Below are 18,817 nucleotides of genomic sequence, written 5' to 3'. Positions count from 1 at the left end.
GCTGATGAATAGAAAGACATTGCCATTCAGGTACAGAAGCTACCTGTGAAAGTCCGCCATGTAGATTCCCATGTCCCCGAGAGTCGGGCTAATGAAGAACACTGAAACAACAAACAGGTAGATCAAGCAGCAAACATATAGTTATTGAAGATAGACTTAGATTGGCAACATAAGAGGGAGTTCTTCCTAGCATGATGGGCCCATGATGCCTCGGGTCATGAGGGTAAAGATGCCACCTATAAGTGAGCACAAGACCGAGAAGTAGATCTAGCTATGGACAGTATTTCTCAGGTTATCCATGACTGTGAGACATGTGCTGCCATCAAGCAGGCCAAGTGAGTGAAGCCCCTCTGGTACGGTGGGCGGTGGCCCAAGTACAAGTATGGGGAGGCCTGGCAGATTGACATCACACTGCCCCAGACACGCCAAGGCAAGCGCTACGTGCTGACCATGGTGGAAGTCACCACAGGATGGTTGGAGACCAACCCTGTGCCTCATGCCACTGCCCAGAACACCATCCTGGGCCTTGAAAAGCAAATCCTGTGGAGACATGGAACCCCTGGGAGAATTGAGTTAGACAACGAGACCCATTTCAAGAATGGCCTTATCAACACCTGGGCCAAGGAAAATGGTATTGAATAGATACCATGGGGAGGCTCCTGCCTTCCTTAGCAAGCAGCTGTCTTTCCAAACCAAGACACAGGGCCTTCTGGTGAACATAAGCCTTAAAAACTTTAACAAATATAATCCCATATTCCACAGATAAGATCTCCTGTTTTCTAACTATTAAATCCTCTCGCAGGAAAACTACAAAAATATATAAAACTTTATATTAGCTTCAGATTATAAGAAACCACAGCAAAAAGTCAACCATAAAATAACAGCCAGAGAAACCCACCCAAGTTCTCGGGGGAGGAGGGGGAGAAATTGAGACATACTTTGAGACTTCGATTTTAAAGCTGGAGTTTGGGAAGAGCCAGAGGAGTTTTAAAAGGCTTTCCTGGACACAGGAAGCCATGGGAACATCTGCTGTGGCTGAAGAAAGTTTTGACTCACAAAGGCAGGCTTGGTCCCCTCTGCTAGAGAGATAAAACTGCCACTGTTGCTGCTCCAGACATCAGTGATCTCAAGGTCAACAGTGCTGTCACAAAGAGGTGAGTTGGTACTCCCTGTTACTTCAACCACACAACTTCCTCAAACATAAGTAGCCCAGGGATAATATCCAGTGGGAAGGCGTTTAGCCTATTGCTAAGAAGTTTGGATATCACAGCACAGCAAATACAAAAAATACACATTTCTCACTGGCTGTAAAAGGAGAATGATAGACCCCAGTTTTAAAAAGAAAAAATAAGGAAGACCAAGGGAACTGTACACTGGTCAGACTCAATGCAGTGCCTGGCAAGATCATGGAGACACTCCTCCTGAAAACTATGCTAAGGTGCATAGAAAATAAGGGAGTGATTGGTGACAGTCAGCATGGCTTCACTAAGAGCAGATAGTGCCAAATAATTTTGGTGGCCTTCTACAATGGGGTTACAACAGTGGTAGATGAGGAAAGAGTGACTCATATCATCTACCGGGACTTACGCAAAGCATTTGACACTGTCCCACACAACATCCTGGGCTATAAACATAGATTTGACAGATGGACGACTTGGTGGATAAGGAACTGGCTGGATGATCGTACTCAAAGAGTTACAGTCAACAGCTCAATGTCCAAGTGGAGAAAAGTAACGAGTGGTGCTTCTTGGGGGTTGGTATTGGGACCAGCACTTTTTAACATCTTTGTTAGTGACATGGACTGCGGGAAACGGGACTCCTGTACAACTAACCAATATGATTAAGCAGAAGCAGTTTATTGTTTACATTACGCACATATTTATAGTTTCTAAAACTACTGCACACGCTAGTCAAGCATTTCTTCATTGGTGCCTCTATCTTGTCCACGCGTTCTGCACGCACTCCTCAGAGTATGTGACTGGTTACAGTCCAGGTGGTTCGCCGCCTCCTGTTTTCTAGTTCTTGTGGTCTTGGTATACTGTTTCTCAGCCTCTTCTTTCTTAGTTTAGCACAGTTTATATCTTAGTAACCTTGATGAATTCCAGAGGGCTCTGATAAGAATAACTAGAGATAGTTTGGCTGGGGCACACTGTGGCCTAAACCTCGCAAATAGATTTCTACGATTCCCCCTTCTTCTTCTTCTTCTTGCACCAGCCAAACCCTTTTCACTGTATTTTCTATCAAGCAGGACACCAATTTCATTATTCATGGAATAACACAAAGCAATAAAATAATGACTACTAGTAATAACAAAGCTCCCTTTTCGATATCTTTCAACCATCCAGTTATTCCCCATCCCTCAAGCCATTCATCTAAACCCCAGTCATTCACAGTCAATTTCTTCATGTTATCTTGTAGTTGTCTGAGTTTCCTGTGAATGGATGCAGAATGGTCAGAGAGGTTCATACACCACATTCCTGTCACGGACATATTTTCTGAAAAATACTTTTGCTGGAATCTTTTCTCCTGAGAAACTGAGAGGCCTCAGAAACAAAATGTAAACAATAATTATCTGCTGCTGTGGAATGCAACAGGTGCATCTTTGATTGGTCTCATGTGATTGTTTTTAATTAATGGCCAAACACAGTCCAGCTGTCTTGGACTCTCCGGTCAGTCACAAGATTTTATTATCACTCCATTCCTTTCTTTGCTAGCCTTCTGATGAAATCCTTTCTTCTATTCTTTTAGTATAGTTTTAATATATCATTTTATTTTAATATAATATATATCATAAAATAACAAATCAGCCTTCTGAAACATGGAGTCAAGATTCTCATCTCTTCCCTTGTCCTGGGACCCCTGCGAACACCACCACAAATTCCTTCAAAATCCTCACACCCGCACCCATGTGTTAATAGCAAAAAATCTGCAGCTGCTCTATTTACAGTGTGCCATGTCTAATACTATCTACATCAGTGAGCATTTGATTTTAAATAGCTGAAGTTATGTTTAGTTGTTTGACCGTCCAGCATCCCAGCTTGTTACACGTAGCCAAAGCTTGAGCAGCAGTGACACCTGGAGTAAGAAATGACGCTATTATACATGCTGGAGTGCCCCAAAACTCTACACGATTGTCACAAGCAGGTCTTAAGCTTGTGACTGCTCTTTTAGTTCTTTTGCTTTGTCCCACTTTCCAAATAGTCTGATTCAGCATTTCACGCATGCTAGGGGAAAACATGGTTAATTTTCCTAGGTAACAAAGGCCAATAAATTAATTACTTGTAATTGCGGGCCACGCCCTATCCCCAAAGATTAAAAAGACACCTGGTGGAAGCTTTCTTACAGTTGCATTTTTGCCAGCACTTCCAGGAGAAGTCCAATTGTGGCAATATTTAGTCACATTCTTATATCATGGAGAACTGGGATTAAGGATGACACTATTATTTTTGGGATGTGGGACTAGGACATTGCTCATATTAGTTGATTTTGGGTTTAAAAAGTAGTTAAAAAACAAGCAATAATTCCCAGGTACTGATCCTAACAAGTGTAGTTCTTGAGGCTCTAGTCCGCTTTCATTCAGTGATTGCGTTATCATACCTGCTTGGAAGCCCTTGTTGTTTGGCCTAATTCCCAACCTTTTGCATATGTCCAATTTTGTACCACCTCTGGTTATGTTACACCAGCGATTCTCCGTGCTTGGTTTATTTGCTCCCACGTATGGTTTTCCTCCCACTCCTGCCCATTTTGCAAAGCGAGTAAAGTTACTTATTGGGATACTGTTATAGATGAGTAATGAGATGGTTGGGTCTCACAATTAAGGGGTGAACAATATCTGTATGGTAAAAAGTTTTATAAATGTATAGTTATGTTACTACAATGTGTCCCCCCCCAGTATGTGTTATCATGGGATGGTCTTGATAATCCCAGGCATTTGGGAAGCTTGGCTTGTTACTATGGTAGCACCTGACCTCCAATCAGAATGTAAGAAAGTGACCTCCACCACTGGACAGCAAGGAAGGAGTTGACTGACAAACAAGGCTCTAGAAGGGGCTAGAAATATAAAATGTGAAGCATCCATCTTGAAGAGGAGCCAGCCACGTGGCAGACAGCCACGGGGGGGGGGGGGGGGGCGTCCAGCCCTGTTTTTACTTATTTAGTCCTTTTGTTATATTTTTTGTTAAGGTTGAATAAACATTTTAAATTTTTTTAAGTGAGCAGTCGTTTCTCACAGATACCAATTAAACATTTGCGGAAAGGATCTTCTGACATGGCTAAGGATAAACAAAAAGAATCCACCCCAGTAGCATTGGCCCAAGTAAACCACATATTCTGTCAATGCCATCCTGACGAGTTAATTTCTTCTGCACTACGGATGTTGCCACATATCACAAGTAACAGAGGGAAACCCCCAATAACCCGCACATCTAATTTAAGACTATTCTTCATCCTTATCATCAGTAATAAACCCTTCCCCTATGAGATCAGGGATAAAATCCAAACTGACGGAGCCTCTTGCTCTTTACACCCTTCTCCTATTCTCTCTTCTCTGTTTCTTCTCTTCCCACCTCCGTTTCGCTTGTTCCCACTGATCCGGTCTAACACCCCAAGTCCCAGGGATAAATATTCCTTTCCCACATTCAATAGCCTTGATCTTATTCTCGCTCTCCTATGCTCGAGCTTTCGGCGTTCGTTATGAAACCACTGAACAGCCTGCCCCAATTGCTCTTGATCCTCAAATAAGTTCAGCCCTTCTCGACAAGTTTCAGGGGAATTAACTGTTGTTCCTGTTGCTTGGGATAACACCACGCAGGTATTGAATTCTTGGGAGTGCCAATGTCTGCACTCTAAACATCTTGGAAAGCTTCCTCCTTTGTACTGACACCACCTATTTGATCCACACCCCACATATACTAATCTCACCCAAGAATGGCAAAAGCATTCACAATTCTGAAGGCAACTGATGTTTTCAAGTAGCACTGGTTGTTGGCTCGTTGGCGATATTAGGGATCAGAGTATCCTTCTCAAGACAAAGACGAACCCATTTCGCTGGTATCCATTGGGGTCCTTTTTCTGTAATGATACAAACATTACCCCTTCCTCACATTAATAAATCTGCAGGTCCGTCCCATAACCGTGCCATAGGATTTTTAAAGCAAACTTTTTGGTCAGTGCTGTATCAAATCAGAATCTTGCTGCAAACCTGAGTAATGTGTTCATGATGGTGGTTCACTATGATTACTTAGTAACCATAGATTATTTATAACATAAACTGCTTTAAGCACTATGTCCTGCTGTGTCAGCCCATCGTCCCCTGTTTTTTGTTTATCAAGCAGCCCTTTCAGTACCTGATGTGTCCTTTCAATGATAGCTTGTCCTGCAGAGTTACCTGGAATACCTGTGCTATGCTTCACTCCCCAACGAGCCGAGAAATCTTGGGTCCATTGGGCTATATATCCTGGCCCATTGTCCATCTTGATTTCCTGCGGCAAGTCCATTACAGCAAAGCAGCCTCACAAGTGTTGAATGACAAAACGAGATCCTTTGCTTGTCATAGGAGTGGCCCAAACCATGGCAGAAAAGGTGTCTATGGTTACATGAATGCATTTAAAGTGACCAAAAGAGGTGTAGATAATTACATCAGTCTGCCATAACTGCAAGGGCCCAGGCCGCAAGGGTTGATTCTAGGACCCAATCTGCCTATCTTACCCTGGCATTGTCGGCAGGTTGTGACAATTCCTTGAGCATCCTCTAGTGATATTCCAAGTTGTTTGTGTAAAATTTTTGCACTTTGGTGAAAAAACTCGTGAGCCCTTCTGGCCTGGCCAAACTTATCAATGTTAGGAGAAGTAGAGGCCCAAAGTGGTGCCCCCAATTGGTCAGCCTTCTCGTTTCCTAAGGCCAGGCCTCCCGTCAATCCAGAGTGACTCCATATATGGGTAATAAAATAATCCTGCTTGTGAGAATTAAGTAACTGCCACAGTTTCAAAAAGAGTTGCCACAACTGCCGGTTTTGGATTTCCTTTAGTCATGCTCGCTCCATGCGCTCAACAACACCTACTAGGTAGAGAGAATCAGAAACAATGCTAACGAGATCATTTGGCCATTTTTCAAACGCCCTGATAACAGCACGTAACTCAAGAACCTGTGAAGAATCTCCTGGTCCCTCAAGGATTTCACTGAGCCATTTGCCTTTGTACTGCCAAGTAAGAACTGCTTTAGAAGTCTTTCGACTGGCATCAGTAAAAACCGTGAGGCCTTCTACAGGTTGCCTTGATAGCCAAGGTAGTTCTTCCACCTGTTGATGCAGAGAAAAAAGCTTATGAGGGGGAAAAGGAGTACTAATGAGACCTGGAAAGTTTAAAAATGCCCATTGTAAGGTGTCTGAATTCTGTAATGACCATTGCAAATAGTCCTTTGTTAATAGAAGTAGAATATTTTGGGGCTCCATTCCTGCAATTTCCATTGTTCGCTTCTGTGCATTGATCACAATTTTTGCTACAGCCTCCATTTGCGTGGTTAAGGATTTATTAAAATTAATTGGTAAAAACACCCATTCCAAGATTTGTAGTGGCTGTTTAGCCTGGCCATCCCATTGCATTAGTATAGCCATCAGGTCTTTTTCTCTATTTAGCATAGCTACAGACAAGGCCAAAGTAGGGGACCAACAATCTGCAAAGGAATTACCCAATTTAGTGGTAATTTGAGTCAGAGCCTTCTGTTGTTTTTCAGTCAGTTCGTGCAGCACATTGGCCTGATTTCCCCCTTTCAATAATGGCATTAGGGGTTCAAGGTCTTCATTAGTTATGCTACAAGTACTACGAATCCACTGCATGTTCCCAATTAATTGTTGAACATCTGTCAAAGTCCGAATTTATGTACAAATAGTTAATTTTTGGGGCCGAATGTGAGCTTCAGTGATAAGCTGTCCTGGTTTGAGAGGAAGTGAGTTTTTTGGGATGCTGTGGTCAAACCAATAGGTGCTCAGATTTGAATATTGGCACCTGGTGTGGCCACTGAGGACATGGATACGCCTCTGAGAACACAGGGAGTTAAAAGCAGAGAACTCAAAGGAAAACTTTCTCTTGTGTTCCGGTGATGAAGAGGTCAGTCCTCCCCTGCCTGGCTGCCGGCTGGGTAGGGGAGTGGAAGCCATGCGGCCGGGTGAGGTAGGGCCTTGGACAGAGAGGGGAGGTGGAGGCCCTTGCAGGATTGAAGGGTGAAGGGACCCTGAGAGACATCGGGTAGCTCCCCCCAGGAGAGAAAGAGAGAGAGAGAGAGAGCTGGTGTCTGTGCCTGTGTCACCTTGAAATTTGATAGCACGGCTGGCTGAGAAGGAGAAGGGGGAGGGGGTGCAGCGAGAAGGTGCCCAGCAGGGCAGCCATGGGAGTTCTGGACAAGCAGAGCCTGAGATTTTTAACCCTTTTCTTGGATGATGGAAACCTTACAAATGCTGATCCTCCTGGAGTTGAATGAGAAGAGAGATAGAGATGAGATAAGAGGAAATGGGCCATGAGAGAAGTGGAGAAGAATCTTGGGTGGGTGGAGATGATGGAGTGGCCTTTGGCTGGACTTTTCTTGTATAGCCATTGACAGAACCATTTTTTTTCCTGTGACACAGAGACTCCATTTAGGGGGAGGCAATGGCTCGGAGCCAAGAGAGTTCAGTGTTGTTATGTGAAGGAGTGCGTGAACAGAGACGACGGGTGAGGACGGTGGTGGTGGTGCCCTTGACTTTAAGTGAAGGAGAACATCTCTGTTCTTGGGACCCCTCAACCCCAGGGAGGGAAATTTGGAGGGAGCAGAGGTCCCAAAAGTGATAGACTGTGCTCTTTTTGGAACTGGACAAAGCACCCTTAAAAGGAAAACCCTAGAAGCAGCTCTGGTCCATGTGCAGTGGTGAGAACACTGGGCATGGAAGGAAGATGTCACTATGGCAAATGTTCTCCGGGCGGTGCCACGTGTGACATGGAAACACAAGAGGTCTCAACTGTGTTTCCAGGGGAAGCCTATGGTGCAAGAAGGACTCCTCTCTCCTAGATGAACTGGGAATTGATTATCTAAAGGGTGGTGATGGACTGAGAGTTGGTGATCTGAGGGGTGGATGTATTGGAAATTTTGTGGGGGGAGACGGAATGTTTTTGGAAGGTTTTCATTCTGAGTTCTGTGTGTGTTTCTTTCTATATATAGTTGTAGGTTAATAAAGTTTTTCTTCTTCATTCCTAAGTGGGAGCCTGCTTTGCTCTATTCCTGGTCACATCTCACAGCAGACACCAGGGAGGATATATTTTCATGGGGGCACTGGCATTGTGCCAGCGTCAAACCATGACATAAGCATACCCAAATATTTCCATGGGGCCTGTTGTTGAAGATTTTCAGGGGCAATTTGAAGGATTGCCTTCTGTAATTATTTCTGTAAGGCAGGTAGCAGGGTTGCTGCATCTATATGTTCTCCTGCTATAAGAATATCATCCATGTAATGATAGATAAAATACTGTGGGTACCGTTTTCTTAGCAGAGTTAGCACCCAGGCAACATACAATTGGCACATCATGGGAGAATTATGCATCCCTTGTGGCATTGCAACCCATTGATACCTCTTTGCTGCCTCTGCCTTGTTAATGGATGGCACTGAGAAGGCAAACTTCTCACTGTTGTCCTCATGCAGGGGGATTGTGAAAAAACTGTCTTTGAGGTTGATAATTAACAGTTGTCAACTGACAGGTAACATTGATAGTGAGGGTAAGCTGGGCTGCAGGGGTCCCATATCCTGCATTACAGAATTAAGAGCATGAAGCTCATGTAATGACCTCAATTTTCTTGATTTTTTTGGGATTGTAAAGATGGGTGTGTTCCAGGGGCTCGTAGAAGGTATGATACGCCCCCTTTTCAATTGCCAATTAACCAATTAGTTAACATGGACAAGCTTTCCTTTAGACAGCGGCCATTGATCAACCCAGATTGGTGTCTCTGTTAACCATTTTAATTTTAGGATTGGCTGCACTTCAATGGCCACCGCTAAAAACCCTCATTGGTGAGACAGAAACCCATCTGGCTCAGGCCATCCCGTCCCAGTAGACAGATTAAAGTATTCATCATGTAAGGTCTCACCTGGGCACAAATATGTGCATCTTCATCAACCCACACTGTTAAGAGTGTTTTACTAATTTGAGTCATTTGCACACCTCCCACTCCCACAACAGGTGTTCCCAGGGTATTCTGAGGCCATGTTGCGGGCCATGCAAATGAGGGAGCAATGTTGACATCTGAACCCGTGTCCAGCAACGCAGCTTTTGTCATGAGTGTCCCTCCATCAGAGTGCTGGAAAGTAATAGATTTAGTTGGTTTTGCTCCCAATAGTGGTAACATAAACATTACCTGAGGGGTTCCCGTTAACCCAAAACCTCCATCCCCCCCTTAGAGTGGCCCCCTGTCTTGGAACCTTGTCCTCAAAGGGAACCAACTGTGCCAATCTCGTGCCTTTTGGAATATGGATGGGTGGTCTCCAGGTTTGCACCATTATCCCAATATTACCTAAATAATCTGCATCAATTAGTCTAGGAAAAACAAAAATGGCTTGCTTTGATGCGGATGATCTCCCTGTCAGCAGGGCACTGTGTCCATACCCCTAAAGGTCCATTTGCCATTGATGGAATGACTTGTACACCAGTGTTCTCTAGGGTAACTTCTATTGCTGTTTCCAAATCCACACCTGCAGATCCTGCTGTTGCTGAGTGGAGGATGTCCAGGCAGCTGCCTGGTTGTGGGGGAGCATTTGTGTCATTGCGCATCCTCCCTTTGCACTCTTGTTTGACGTTTCCCAGCGGTGTCCTGTCTTTCTTGCATTTTGATCTACATTCATTGGTTCTATGCCCGAACTTTCCACATCTGTTGCAGTTTCCCATAAAACCAGTAGATCTAGCTGTTGCTTTACGTTTCTTTTCAGTTTTAGCTCTGCTTTGTGCATGAATTGTTGACTAAGTCTGGGGCTAGAATTGGATCCAGCCACACCCAGACTCCTCTCTGAGAAGGAATTTAGAAAGCAAGGGGACCCTTTCTTGTGCCTCATGACTCAGCAGGAGGGCCTTGTGTAATAAACTTTGTCTGAAGCTCCTATTCCTCCTATGACTCCCAGTCCTTTGGCATGATATCCCATCCCTTAGGTATGTCAACCACACCACTCAAATATAATGGAGAGTGGCTTGACAGCTTCATCAGCCAACTCCCTCAGGACTCTGGAATGCCTCTTGTCAGGTCCTATGGACATGTGTACATTCAGATTCCTCAGATGGTCTCAAACTTGGTCTTCTCTTATGGTAGGAGGGATTTCATTCCCTCAGTCCCTGCCTGAGGTAGGTTCAGGGACTTGAGTACCTCATCTATCCCCATGTCTTTTGGTCAGTAGTCAATATTTGGATGGAGGGTCATTCTTTCAATAGAAAGGATATTCACATGAGAAATTCTTGATATACTTTTAGATAATGGCAAGGACACACAGGTGGCATAATCACTGGTACCAAGTGGGACCTGCCTTCAGGCTCCTCTGTTACAATGAACTGGCTGCGTTTATCCTGAGGCCAAGGAGTTTGAGCAGCACAATGCAGGCTTGAAGGTCAAGCTGTATATGCAGCACAGCAGAGCATAGGCCTAGGCCTATTCAGGTACTATGGTTTGAACCTGGTGGGCATCTAAGCACCACACAACAGCTTGCTCACTCTCCCCACAGTGGTGTTATGAACAAAAATTCAGTTAATATTTTTTTTGTAAGAAAGAGTTGCAGGGGGGCAGCCAGGTCTCAGGCGCTGCCAGGATTCTTAGTGCTTTGTTATTGTAATACCGGGTCGTTAAGGCTTATCTCTTTCTTTTGTATTAGTAAAAAGCCTGGCTGGGTGGGGGAAATGGCCCTTCCCCGAGGCAGTGCGCCCTTCCAGCATAGGGAAGACACCTGAGAGGGTGGGGGGGGGTTATGCAAAGTGACTCCAAGACCAGCATGCTTTGTGGGACCCCGACTCCAAACCCACGGAAAAAACCCCAAAAACAACGAGCCACCCAAGAGTTGAGAGACTGGAGTGATGTCTGGACGTGAGGAGCCGAGTGCTGAGCCTGCAGAGATGCTGAACACCTTCGGAGCCTCTCTCGCCCTGAGCAGGGAGTCGTCCCAACGCTGGGACCAGCCAGCTGAGAAGCTCAAAGGACGAACATCTGACGGGGACCTCACGCCCTAAGGCTCCCACGAGGACTGGATTCCCCCGGCTCTGCCCCTAGGGACAGAGCTGCACACATCCTCCTCCTCTGCGTCGCCCTGGGAGACGCGACGGGGACTGCAGCCCTGCCGGGACGCCCAATCCTGAGCTGATCACTTTTAATAAAGGCATTAAAAAGGAGAAGAAGTCTCCTGGCCCTGTTTATTTCAGCTGGGGGCGCTCGTCCGGAATAGCCACGCCGCAAGAAGACTCAAGACTGGCCATCTTGGACTTCAGGACAGCTGGCTACCAGGACCAGAGGGATCGGCTCAGGAGCAGCGACACAGAGGAGCACCGGAGCACCGGATTGGTGAGAAAGCCGGTGGCGGGAGCGGGAGACGTGCGCATGTGTGTGTGAATGAGACGAAGGCCGGCAGCCGGACCTTCGAAGTGAGAGCGGACCTCTCAGTACCGCGGTTCCGAGCTTTCGCGAGAAAGCCGGCCGGGAACAGGGGGCGGAGCTTGGAATTAGCGTGAGTGAGTCGTCTCCCAAGGGAGAATAAAGGGCCCCCCCCCTCCGGGCGTGCGGAGGGAATTTTTGTATGAGTGGCACGCACCCAAAATAGGCCCTGACAGAGGGAAGTCAGGCAGATTTGTCAGTCCCGAGAAGGATTCGGGTAGCATTTGTAAGTCTCGAGAAGGATTCGCGTAAGATTTTATCAGTCCCGAGAAGGATTCGGGTAGCTCGTAAGCCCTGCAGGCAAAAGTAAGTCCTGGCACAAGGAGCCAGGCACAAACCCCAGCAAAGGAGGCTGTGGTTTGCTTTTAAGTCCTGATACGGTGAAGCCTAAAAATTGGCGGGTTAGGCAAACTAAAAATCAGGCAGTTGTTTTTCCTGACAGAGGGAGTCAGGCACGACCCGGATTCTTAGGCTGAGGTTTCGTGTGTTCAAGTCCCGATAGATGTAAGACCTGACGTGGGGAAAGTTAGGCAATCAAGAGATTGGGCAGTTGTTTCAGTATAAAGTCCTGAGCATCAGGCAGAAATTTGAAGTTTCAGTGGAGGAGGCTGAAGCTCCTCAAAGAAGGTTCTTTTTGAAATTACTGGTCAGTAAAGGCACCTTTGGGATTTTTTACTGTTGAGACGTGTGAAATGGGAGGGTGTAATAGTAAAAAGACCGGCAAGAGGCTGAGGGACATACCTCCCAATAGTCCCTTAGGAGAACTGTTAGTAAAATGGGATTCTATAGAGGCCACGGAGGGATTAGATAAAATTAAAATGATCCATTATTGTATGGAAGTGTGGCCAGAATTAGAGTTACAAGGAGGATGGCCTTGGTGTGGGACGAAGGATAAGTGGATGTGCCAACAATTAAATAATTATCTGACAGCTCGAGGAGATACTGATCCTGAGCAATTATTGTATGTAGCTTGCTGGTTAAAGAGCGCTGTTGGGGATGAAGGGGTGCGAATTTGTAAGGTACAGAGGAAGAAAGAGGGGAATGAAGGAGGGGATGATAGGACTAGTAAAAGATGGGATCCCCTGGATTATCTGCCTCCTTCTGCCCCTCCACCTTATAATCCTCTTCTTCAAGCACCTCAAATGGCAGGTCCGGTTCTTCCCCCAGCTGCCATCTCACTACCACCTGCTCAAACTCCTCCTTCTACCTCTTCAGCTTCCGCTATGATAAGCCCAGTATCCCCTCCAGCAACCACTCCCTCACTGCCTTCAGCCCCTCCAGTTCCTTCTGCACCACAGGTGCCTACTCCACCTGCTGCATTCTCCACCCCTTCTCCAGCTGCACTTAATATCCACTCAGGCTCTTCTCCCCCTCCTATTGCTGTCCCTTTACCTCCTCCTAGTTGGGACACAAATGCCTCCTCGCCCGATAAACAGCTATCAGCGAATACACCTGCTGATGGGCAGAAAGTTCAGGGGAACCCAGATATCCCTCAAAGTAGTTTGGCATCTGAAGATGGGCCGTACTGTGGTACTAGATCCAAGACCTCCAAGGCAGAGAAACTCTTTCCCCTCAGAGAGGTTCCTCTGGGAGGAATAATTTGGGAGAAAGGTAACCATCCAGGACCCCAGGTGCCATCAGGTGAACAGAAATTGCCACTAATGGATCCCAGCTGGAACCCTAACCTGGAGGAGGGGAGGAAGGCCACAATGGAATATAGGTCTTTGATAATACGCGGCATCAAAGATTCAGTTCCCAAAGGAACTAACACCCAATTGGCATTTGAGGGCATGCAGGAGAAAGAGGAAGCTCCTGCTGCCTGGCTTAACCGCCTAAAGCGGAACTTCCAGTTGTACTCTAGAATAGACCCAGACACCCCAGAAGGTCAAATGCTACTAAAAGTCCAATTTGTTACCAAATCTTGGCCTGATATAAGGAGGAAACCGGAAAAGATGGAGGATTGGCAAGCGAAGGACATAAATGAGTTATTAAGAGAGGCATTGAAGGTGTATTTAAGGAGGGAGGAAGAAAAAGCAAAGGCCAAGGCTAAGATCATGGTTGCTGTAGCTAGAGAAAGTGCAGGGTGGGCAGGTCCACCACCAGGAGGAGGCAAGGATAGGCCTCTTGTACTGTCAGGTGCAAAAGGGATAGAGACACCTCAAGTCCCTTTGAGAGAACGACATTGCTATTACTGTGGAGAGCCAGGACACACCAGGAGGTTTTGTAGAAAGCTCAGTCTCGATGTGGCAATAGCCAGGGAACAAGATAATTTAGGAAAGATCCTTAGAGGTGACGAGTAGAGGGTCAGGGGCTTTACACTTTAGGGGACCTGATGCAACATCTAGAAGAGCCCTTGGTAAACTTTGAAGTGGGACCCCTAAATGAAGAATTTGAATTTTTGGTTGATACAGGAGCAGATAAGTCCTGTCTCAACAAAGCAACATCTGAAGTTAGACAAAAACAGCTAGGCAGAAAGGATATCCAATAACGCCAAAACTGGCCAGTAATACTTAACTTGTAATAAGTAGTGTGAAAGTAAAAGGTACCTTATTGTTGTCTTGTTGTGTGTGTGAGAGTGAGTCACAAGCAAAGTCAGCCTCAACCTCCCGGGCAGGTGGGAAGGGGGCAGTGGAAGTGTGTGTGTGACCTGCAAACCAGGCTTGTGTCCCCGGGCGGGTGGGGCCAAAGTGTGTGTGTGTGTGACCTACAAACCAGACTAGTGCTCCCCAGATGTGTGAGGGAGCCGTAGCTGTAAGAGCGTGAGTGACATGCAGACAGCCTCACAGGTGAATGTGCACCAGAGGCAACCAGAGTCTGGGCCCTTCCAAGAGGCCCAGAGATACTGAGACCTGTGGGCCAACCCCAAGGTGAGGGGGGGCTATAGGGACCTGTGATTTTCTAGCAATAAGTTTGTGTCTTAAAGGTGTGGAGGAGTGTGTGAAAGTGAATGAGAAATGAGAGAGTGAATATAGATGAGTTAGAATAGAGGTAATGTAGATTGTGCATTACAAGTTTTACCACATCTCCTTAGAGGGAAGTGTATTGTGTAAAAGAATGGTGTAAGGAAAAATTTAGGTGTAAGGGGTTGAAAGAAATATTTAAGCTGTAAGTAAAAGTAAGAAACAGAAGCAAGAGATAAATAAATAAGATCTTGAAAAATAGAACAGAAAACCAGTGAATTAAATACACAGAAAAAATAAGAGAATAAAAGTACTTTGGGAGTTAAGTTAGCTGAGAAATACAACTCCGTGCAAAATACAGAGTATGTGGAAGTTGATGAGAGAAACATACAAGCTATGGAAAAAGAGAAATTACTGATAACATTAAACAGAGAAGCTGAGTTTTGATAAAATCATTAACAGTAGACCATTAATGCCTGTGTTTGAAAGCCCGTTTCAGGTATTCTTCGTTACTAAGACGGTTGGACTCACATCACTCTCACCCCTGGCATTGGACCAGGATTCAACACCAAGTTTTTCCCTCTGGCATTCTGGTATTGGACCGGACTGCACCCCATTCTCCCTGGCATTGGACCGGACTACACCCGTCTCCTTCTGGCATTGGGCCAGACTCCCATTTTCTCCTTGTGGCATTGGACCGGACTCCACCCCTGTCTACGTCTGGCATTGGGCCAGACTCCCAGTTTCTCCTTGTGGCATTGGACCGGACTACACCCCTGTCTACTTCTGGCATTGGGCCAGACTCCCAGTTTTCCCCTCTGGCATTGGGCCAGAGTCCACACCACTCACCTCCAGGTACTGGACAAGGATTTATCCACATCACAAGTTAATTCACCTGGGTATACTGTGATTTGGAGTTGACTCTCAGGAGAAAGAGTCAAAAAGACTGAACTGTATGGAAAGAATTGGTATCAGAGTTCTAATATTGCTTAAAATGTTTCAAAACTGTTTTGTGTAAATTATGTTGGTAAAAAGTTTAAGGCTGTAAATAAGTAATTCTAGTTTAAGTTCCCCAATATACTTCCAAAGACTCCAGGTTAATCCTCTGGGGAACACTCCCCTGGGGGGGAAACTAAAATTCGTAGGGAACAGACCAAGAGAGGCTTAACCAGAGAAGCGGGTAGAAGGGACTCTAAAGAGCTTGGAAGCTTCTCCTCAGAAAAAATTCCCCAAGAGGCAAGGCCGGGTGGGCAAACCGTGCAAGGTGACCCATACCGGACTCTTGGGAAGGGTAGTAATGATGGCTCTGATTGCTGGTGGTGCTCAGGGGAGACCAGCTGAGCCGTGCAGAGAGTGCTACCAACCCCGCTATGAGGAGGAAGTGAGCTCCTTGTCAAGAGTCCACATCAGTTCTAACCCTGATGGTGTTAATCTCTCCCACTTGGTCCTTTTTCAGAAAAATAAGAGAATGTATTGGATAGCCCAGAATACTGCCACTTTTAGGCAGCCTCTCCTAGGAGAGTGCCCTATAGAGGAAGCCTGGTTTTGCTTTGAATGTGATGCTGCTGAAACAAGCTCAGCAGATCTAGTAAAAAGCAGAGAAATGGTGAAAATAGTAAGAAAAATTGTTTGTTACAAGTATTTATATGAGTGTACTGGAAAAGAGATAAACCCCTAAGTTTGATCTCATCTGGCAACTGCATTGCTAGGGTGATAACACCAATTTTCTTATTACCCAGAGAAACTGGATCAAGTTTAGGAGTTCCTATATATAATGATTTGGGAAAAATTAAACAAAACCGGGAAAGTGAAATAGAAATTGGGAAAATCCAAAATTGTAAAAGCCAAGTTCAGATCCCAAAATCTGTGTTGAACAAAGTCATCCGGCTCCAGGCAGTATTAAAAATAAAGAATTCAATTATTAGAGACATTTCAAACGAAATAAAAAGATTGGCATGTGTAAATAATCAAGATCAAACTCCTACACTTGATCCCAGTGGGTGGGAGAATTTAGAGATTTTCAGAAAATATGTATGGGAAAAAGTGGTTTTTTTCGCTGTGTGTGTACTTGGAGGATTGCTCTTTTTACTATGCTTATTTGTCTGTTTTAGTAAAACAGTATTGGCTGTACAAACCAATCTGGAAAAACCAAGCAAAGTAACAAGGTTAAGCAAGCATGATTACCAAAGTGCACAAGAGATTTATAGCAGATTCAAAACAAAAAAATGTGAGTTGATGCGAGCTTAAGAATTTAAGCTCGATCAAAGGAAAAGAGGGGGGACTGTTATGAACAAAAATTCAGTTAATATTTTTTTTGTAAGAAAGAGTTGCAGGGGGACAGCCAGGTCTCAGGCGCTGCCAGGATTCTTAGTGCTTTGTTATTGTAATACCGGGTCGTTAAGGCTTATCTCTTTCTTTTGTATTAGTAAAAAGCCTGGCTGGGTGGGGGAAATGGCCCTTCCCCGAGGCAGTGCGCCCTTCCAGCATAGGGAAGACACCTGAGAGGGTTGGGGGGAGTTATGCAAAGTGACTCCAAGACCAGCATGCTTTGTGGGACCCCGACTCCAAACCCACGGAAAAAACCCCAAAAACAACGAGCCACCCAAGAGTTGAGAGACTGGAGTGATGTCTGGACGTGAGGAGCCGAGTGCTGAGCCTGCAGAGATGCTGAACACCTTCGGAGCCTCTCTCGCCCTGAGCAGGGAGTCGTCCCAACGCTGGGACCAGCCAGCTGAGAAGCTCAAAGGACGAACATCTGACGGGGACCTCACGCCCTAAAGCTCCCACGAGGACTGGATCCCCGGGCTCTGCCCCTAGTGGACGGAGCTGCGCACATCCTCCTCCTCTGCGTCGCCCTGGGAGACGCGACGGGGACTGCAGCCCTGCCGGGACGCCCAATCCTGAGCTGATCACTTTTAATAAAGGCATTAAAAAGGAGAAGAAGTCTCCTGGCCCTGTTTATTTTAGTGGGATGGGAGGAATAATTGGAAGGGTAAAAGTGCAAAAACTCATGAGTTGAGATAAAGACAATTTAATAAGAAGGAAAAAAAAGAGGAAGAAAAACCCCAAAACAACAAATAAAACCAAAACCAATAAAAACAAGTGATGCAAAAAACCTTCACAATTGCTCACCATCATCTAACTTATGCCCAATGAGTACTCAAGCAACAGCAGCCCCAGAAAACTCCCCCCACCTAATTTATTTACTGGGCATGACATTTTATGGTATGGAATATCCCTTTGGCTAGTTCAAGTCAGCTGTCTTGGCTGCGCTCCCTCCCAGCTTCTTGGGCACCTGCTCACTGGCAGAGCATGAGACACTGAAAAGTTCTTGAATAAGCACTACTGAGCAACAGCCAAAACCTCAGTGTGTTATCAGCATTCTCATACTGAATCCAAAACAGCACTGTACCAGCTACTAATGTTATAAATACATATTATGTTGTTGGCTTTTCACAAATATTAGGATGAATGTTATATGTATAATGTTAAAATTACTTTGCTTTTATTTCTGCTATTAACAAAAACTTGGACATAGTAGTGGTCGCTGATATAGTTATGAGTGAACTGTCTGGTCAGGATAACATCTAGCGAACATGTAATGTGGACCCTGCTACTGATGTGCCAGCTATCAGCATCTGCTGTCTGAAGAAAGTATGGACCAAGGTCCAGACTGGAAGTGATAAGGAGGAGCTAGTTAACTGCTAGTTAACATGTGATCTAGCAAGGTCTGCATATATGGATTAGATAGTCCGTATTGCATGAAAGCTTTTTGTCCCTCACGGATGAGCTCCCAGTCCAGTCTCACCCACTGGTGTTGATTCTGATTACTGGGGACAGAGATTACTCGAAATATTTGTGGGATAAACTCACCTTCGATGAGAGTTTATCTTATGATCCCCTGCCAACGGGGGGCTGGGATTGCTATCATCGTCGGATACAGGGTTGCTAGTAGATCTCCGTTCCGCACTCTCTCTCCTTCGTTCTGGGCTTCTCTCCTCCTTCAGCTGTAGCGTACTCTCCTGGTTGTCATGTTGAGTCGGGGGATCAGACATTCTCCGCAAACTACAATACCTATCACAATCTCGCTCCTACCGCACTCTCTCCCTTTCAGGTTCTTGCTCCTGCTGTTTTCTTCTCTCCTCTGCCCGCCAAGCTGTCTCATCCTCAGGAATTGTAGGGCAGGCAAACCTCCCATCACGGCTACCTTCTCTGTAGAGCCGGGCTCAGCAATTCTAACTGCTCTCACAGTCTGGATAATCGGGAATGTGGTAAAT

This window comes from Zonotrichia albicollis, chromosome W (assembly GCF_047830755.1).
Source record: "Zonotrichia albicollis isolate bZonAlb1 chromosome W, bZonAlb1.hap1, whole genome shotgun sequence".
Taxonomy (NCBI): domain Eukaryota; kingdom Metazoa; phylum Chordata; class Aves; order Passeriformes; family Passerellidae; genus Zonotrichia; species Zonotrichia albicollis.
This window is presented reverse-complemented; position numbering follows the sequence as displayed.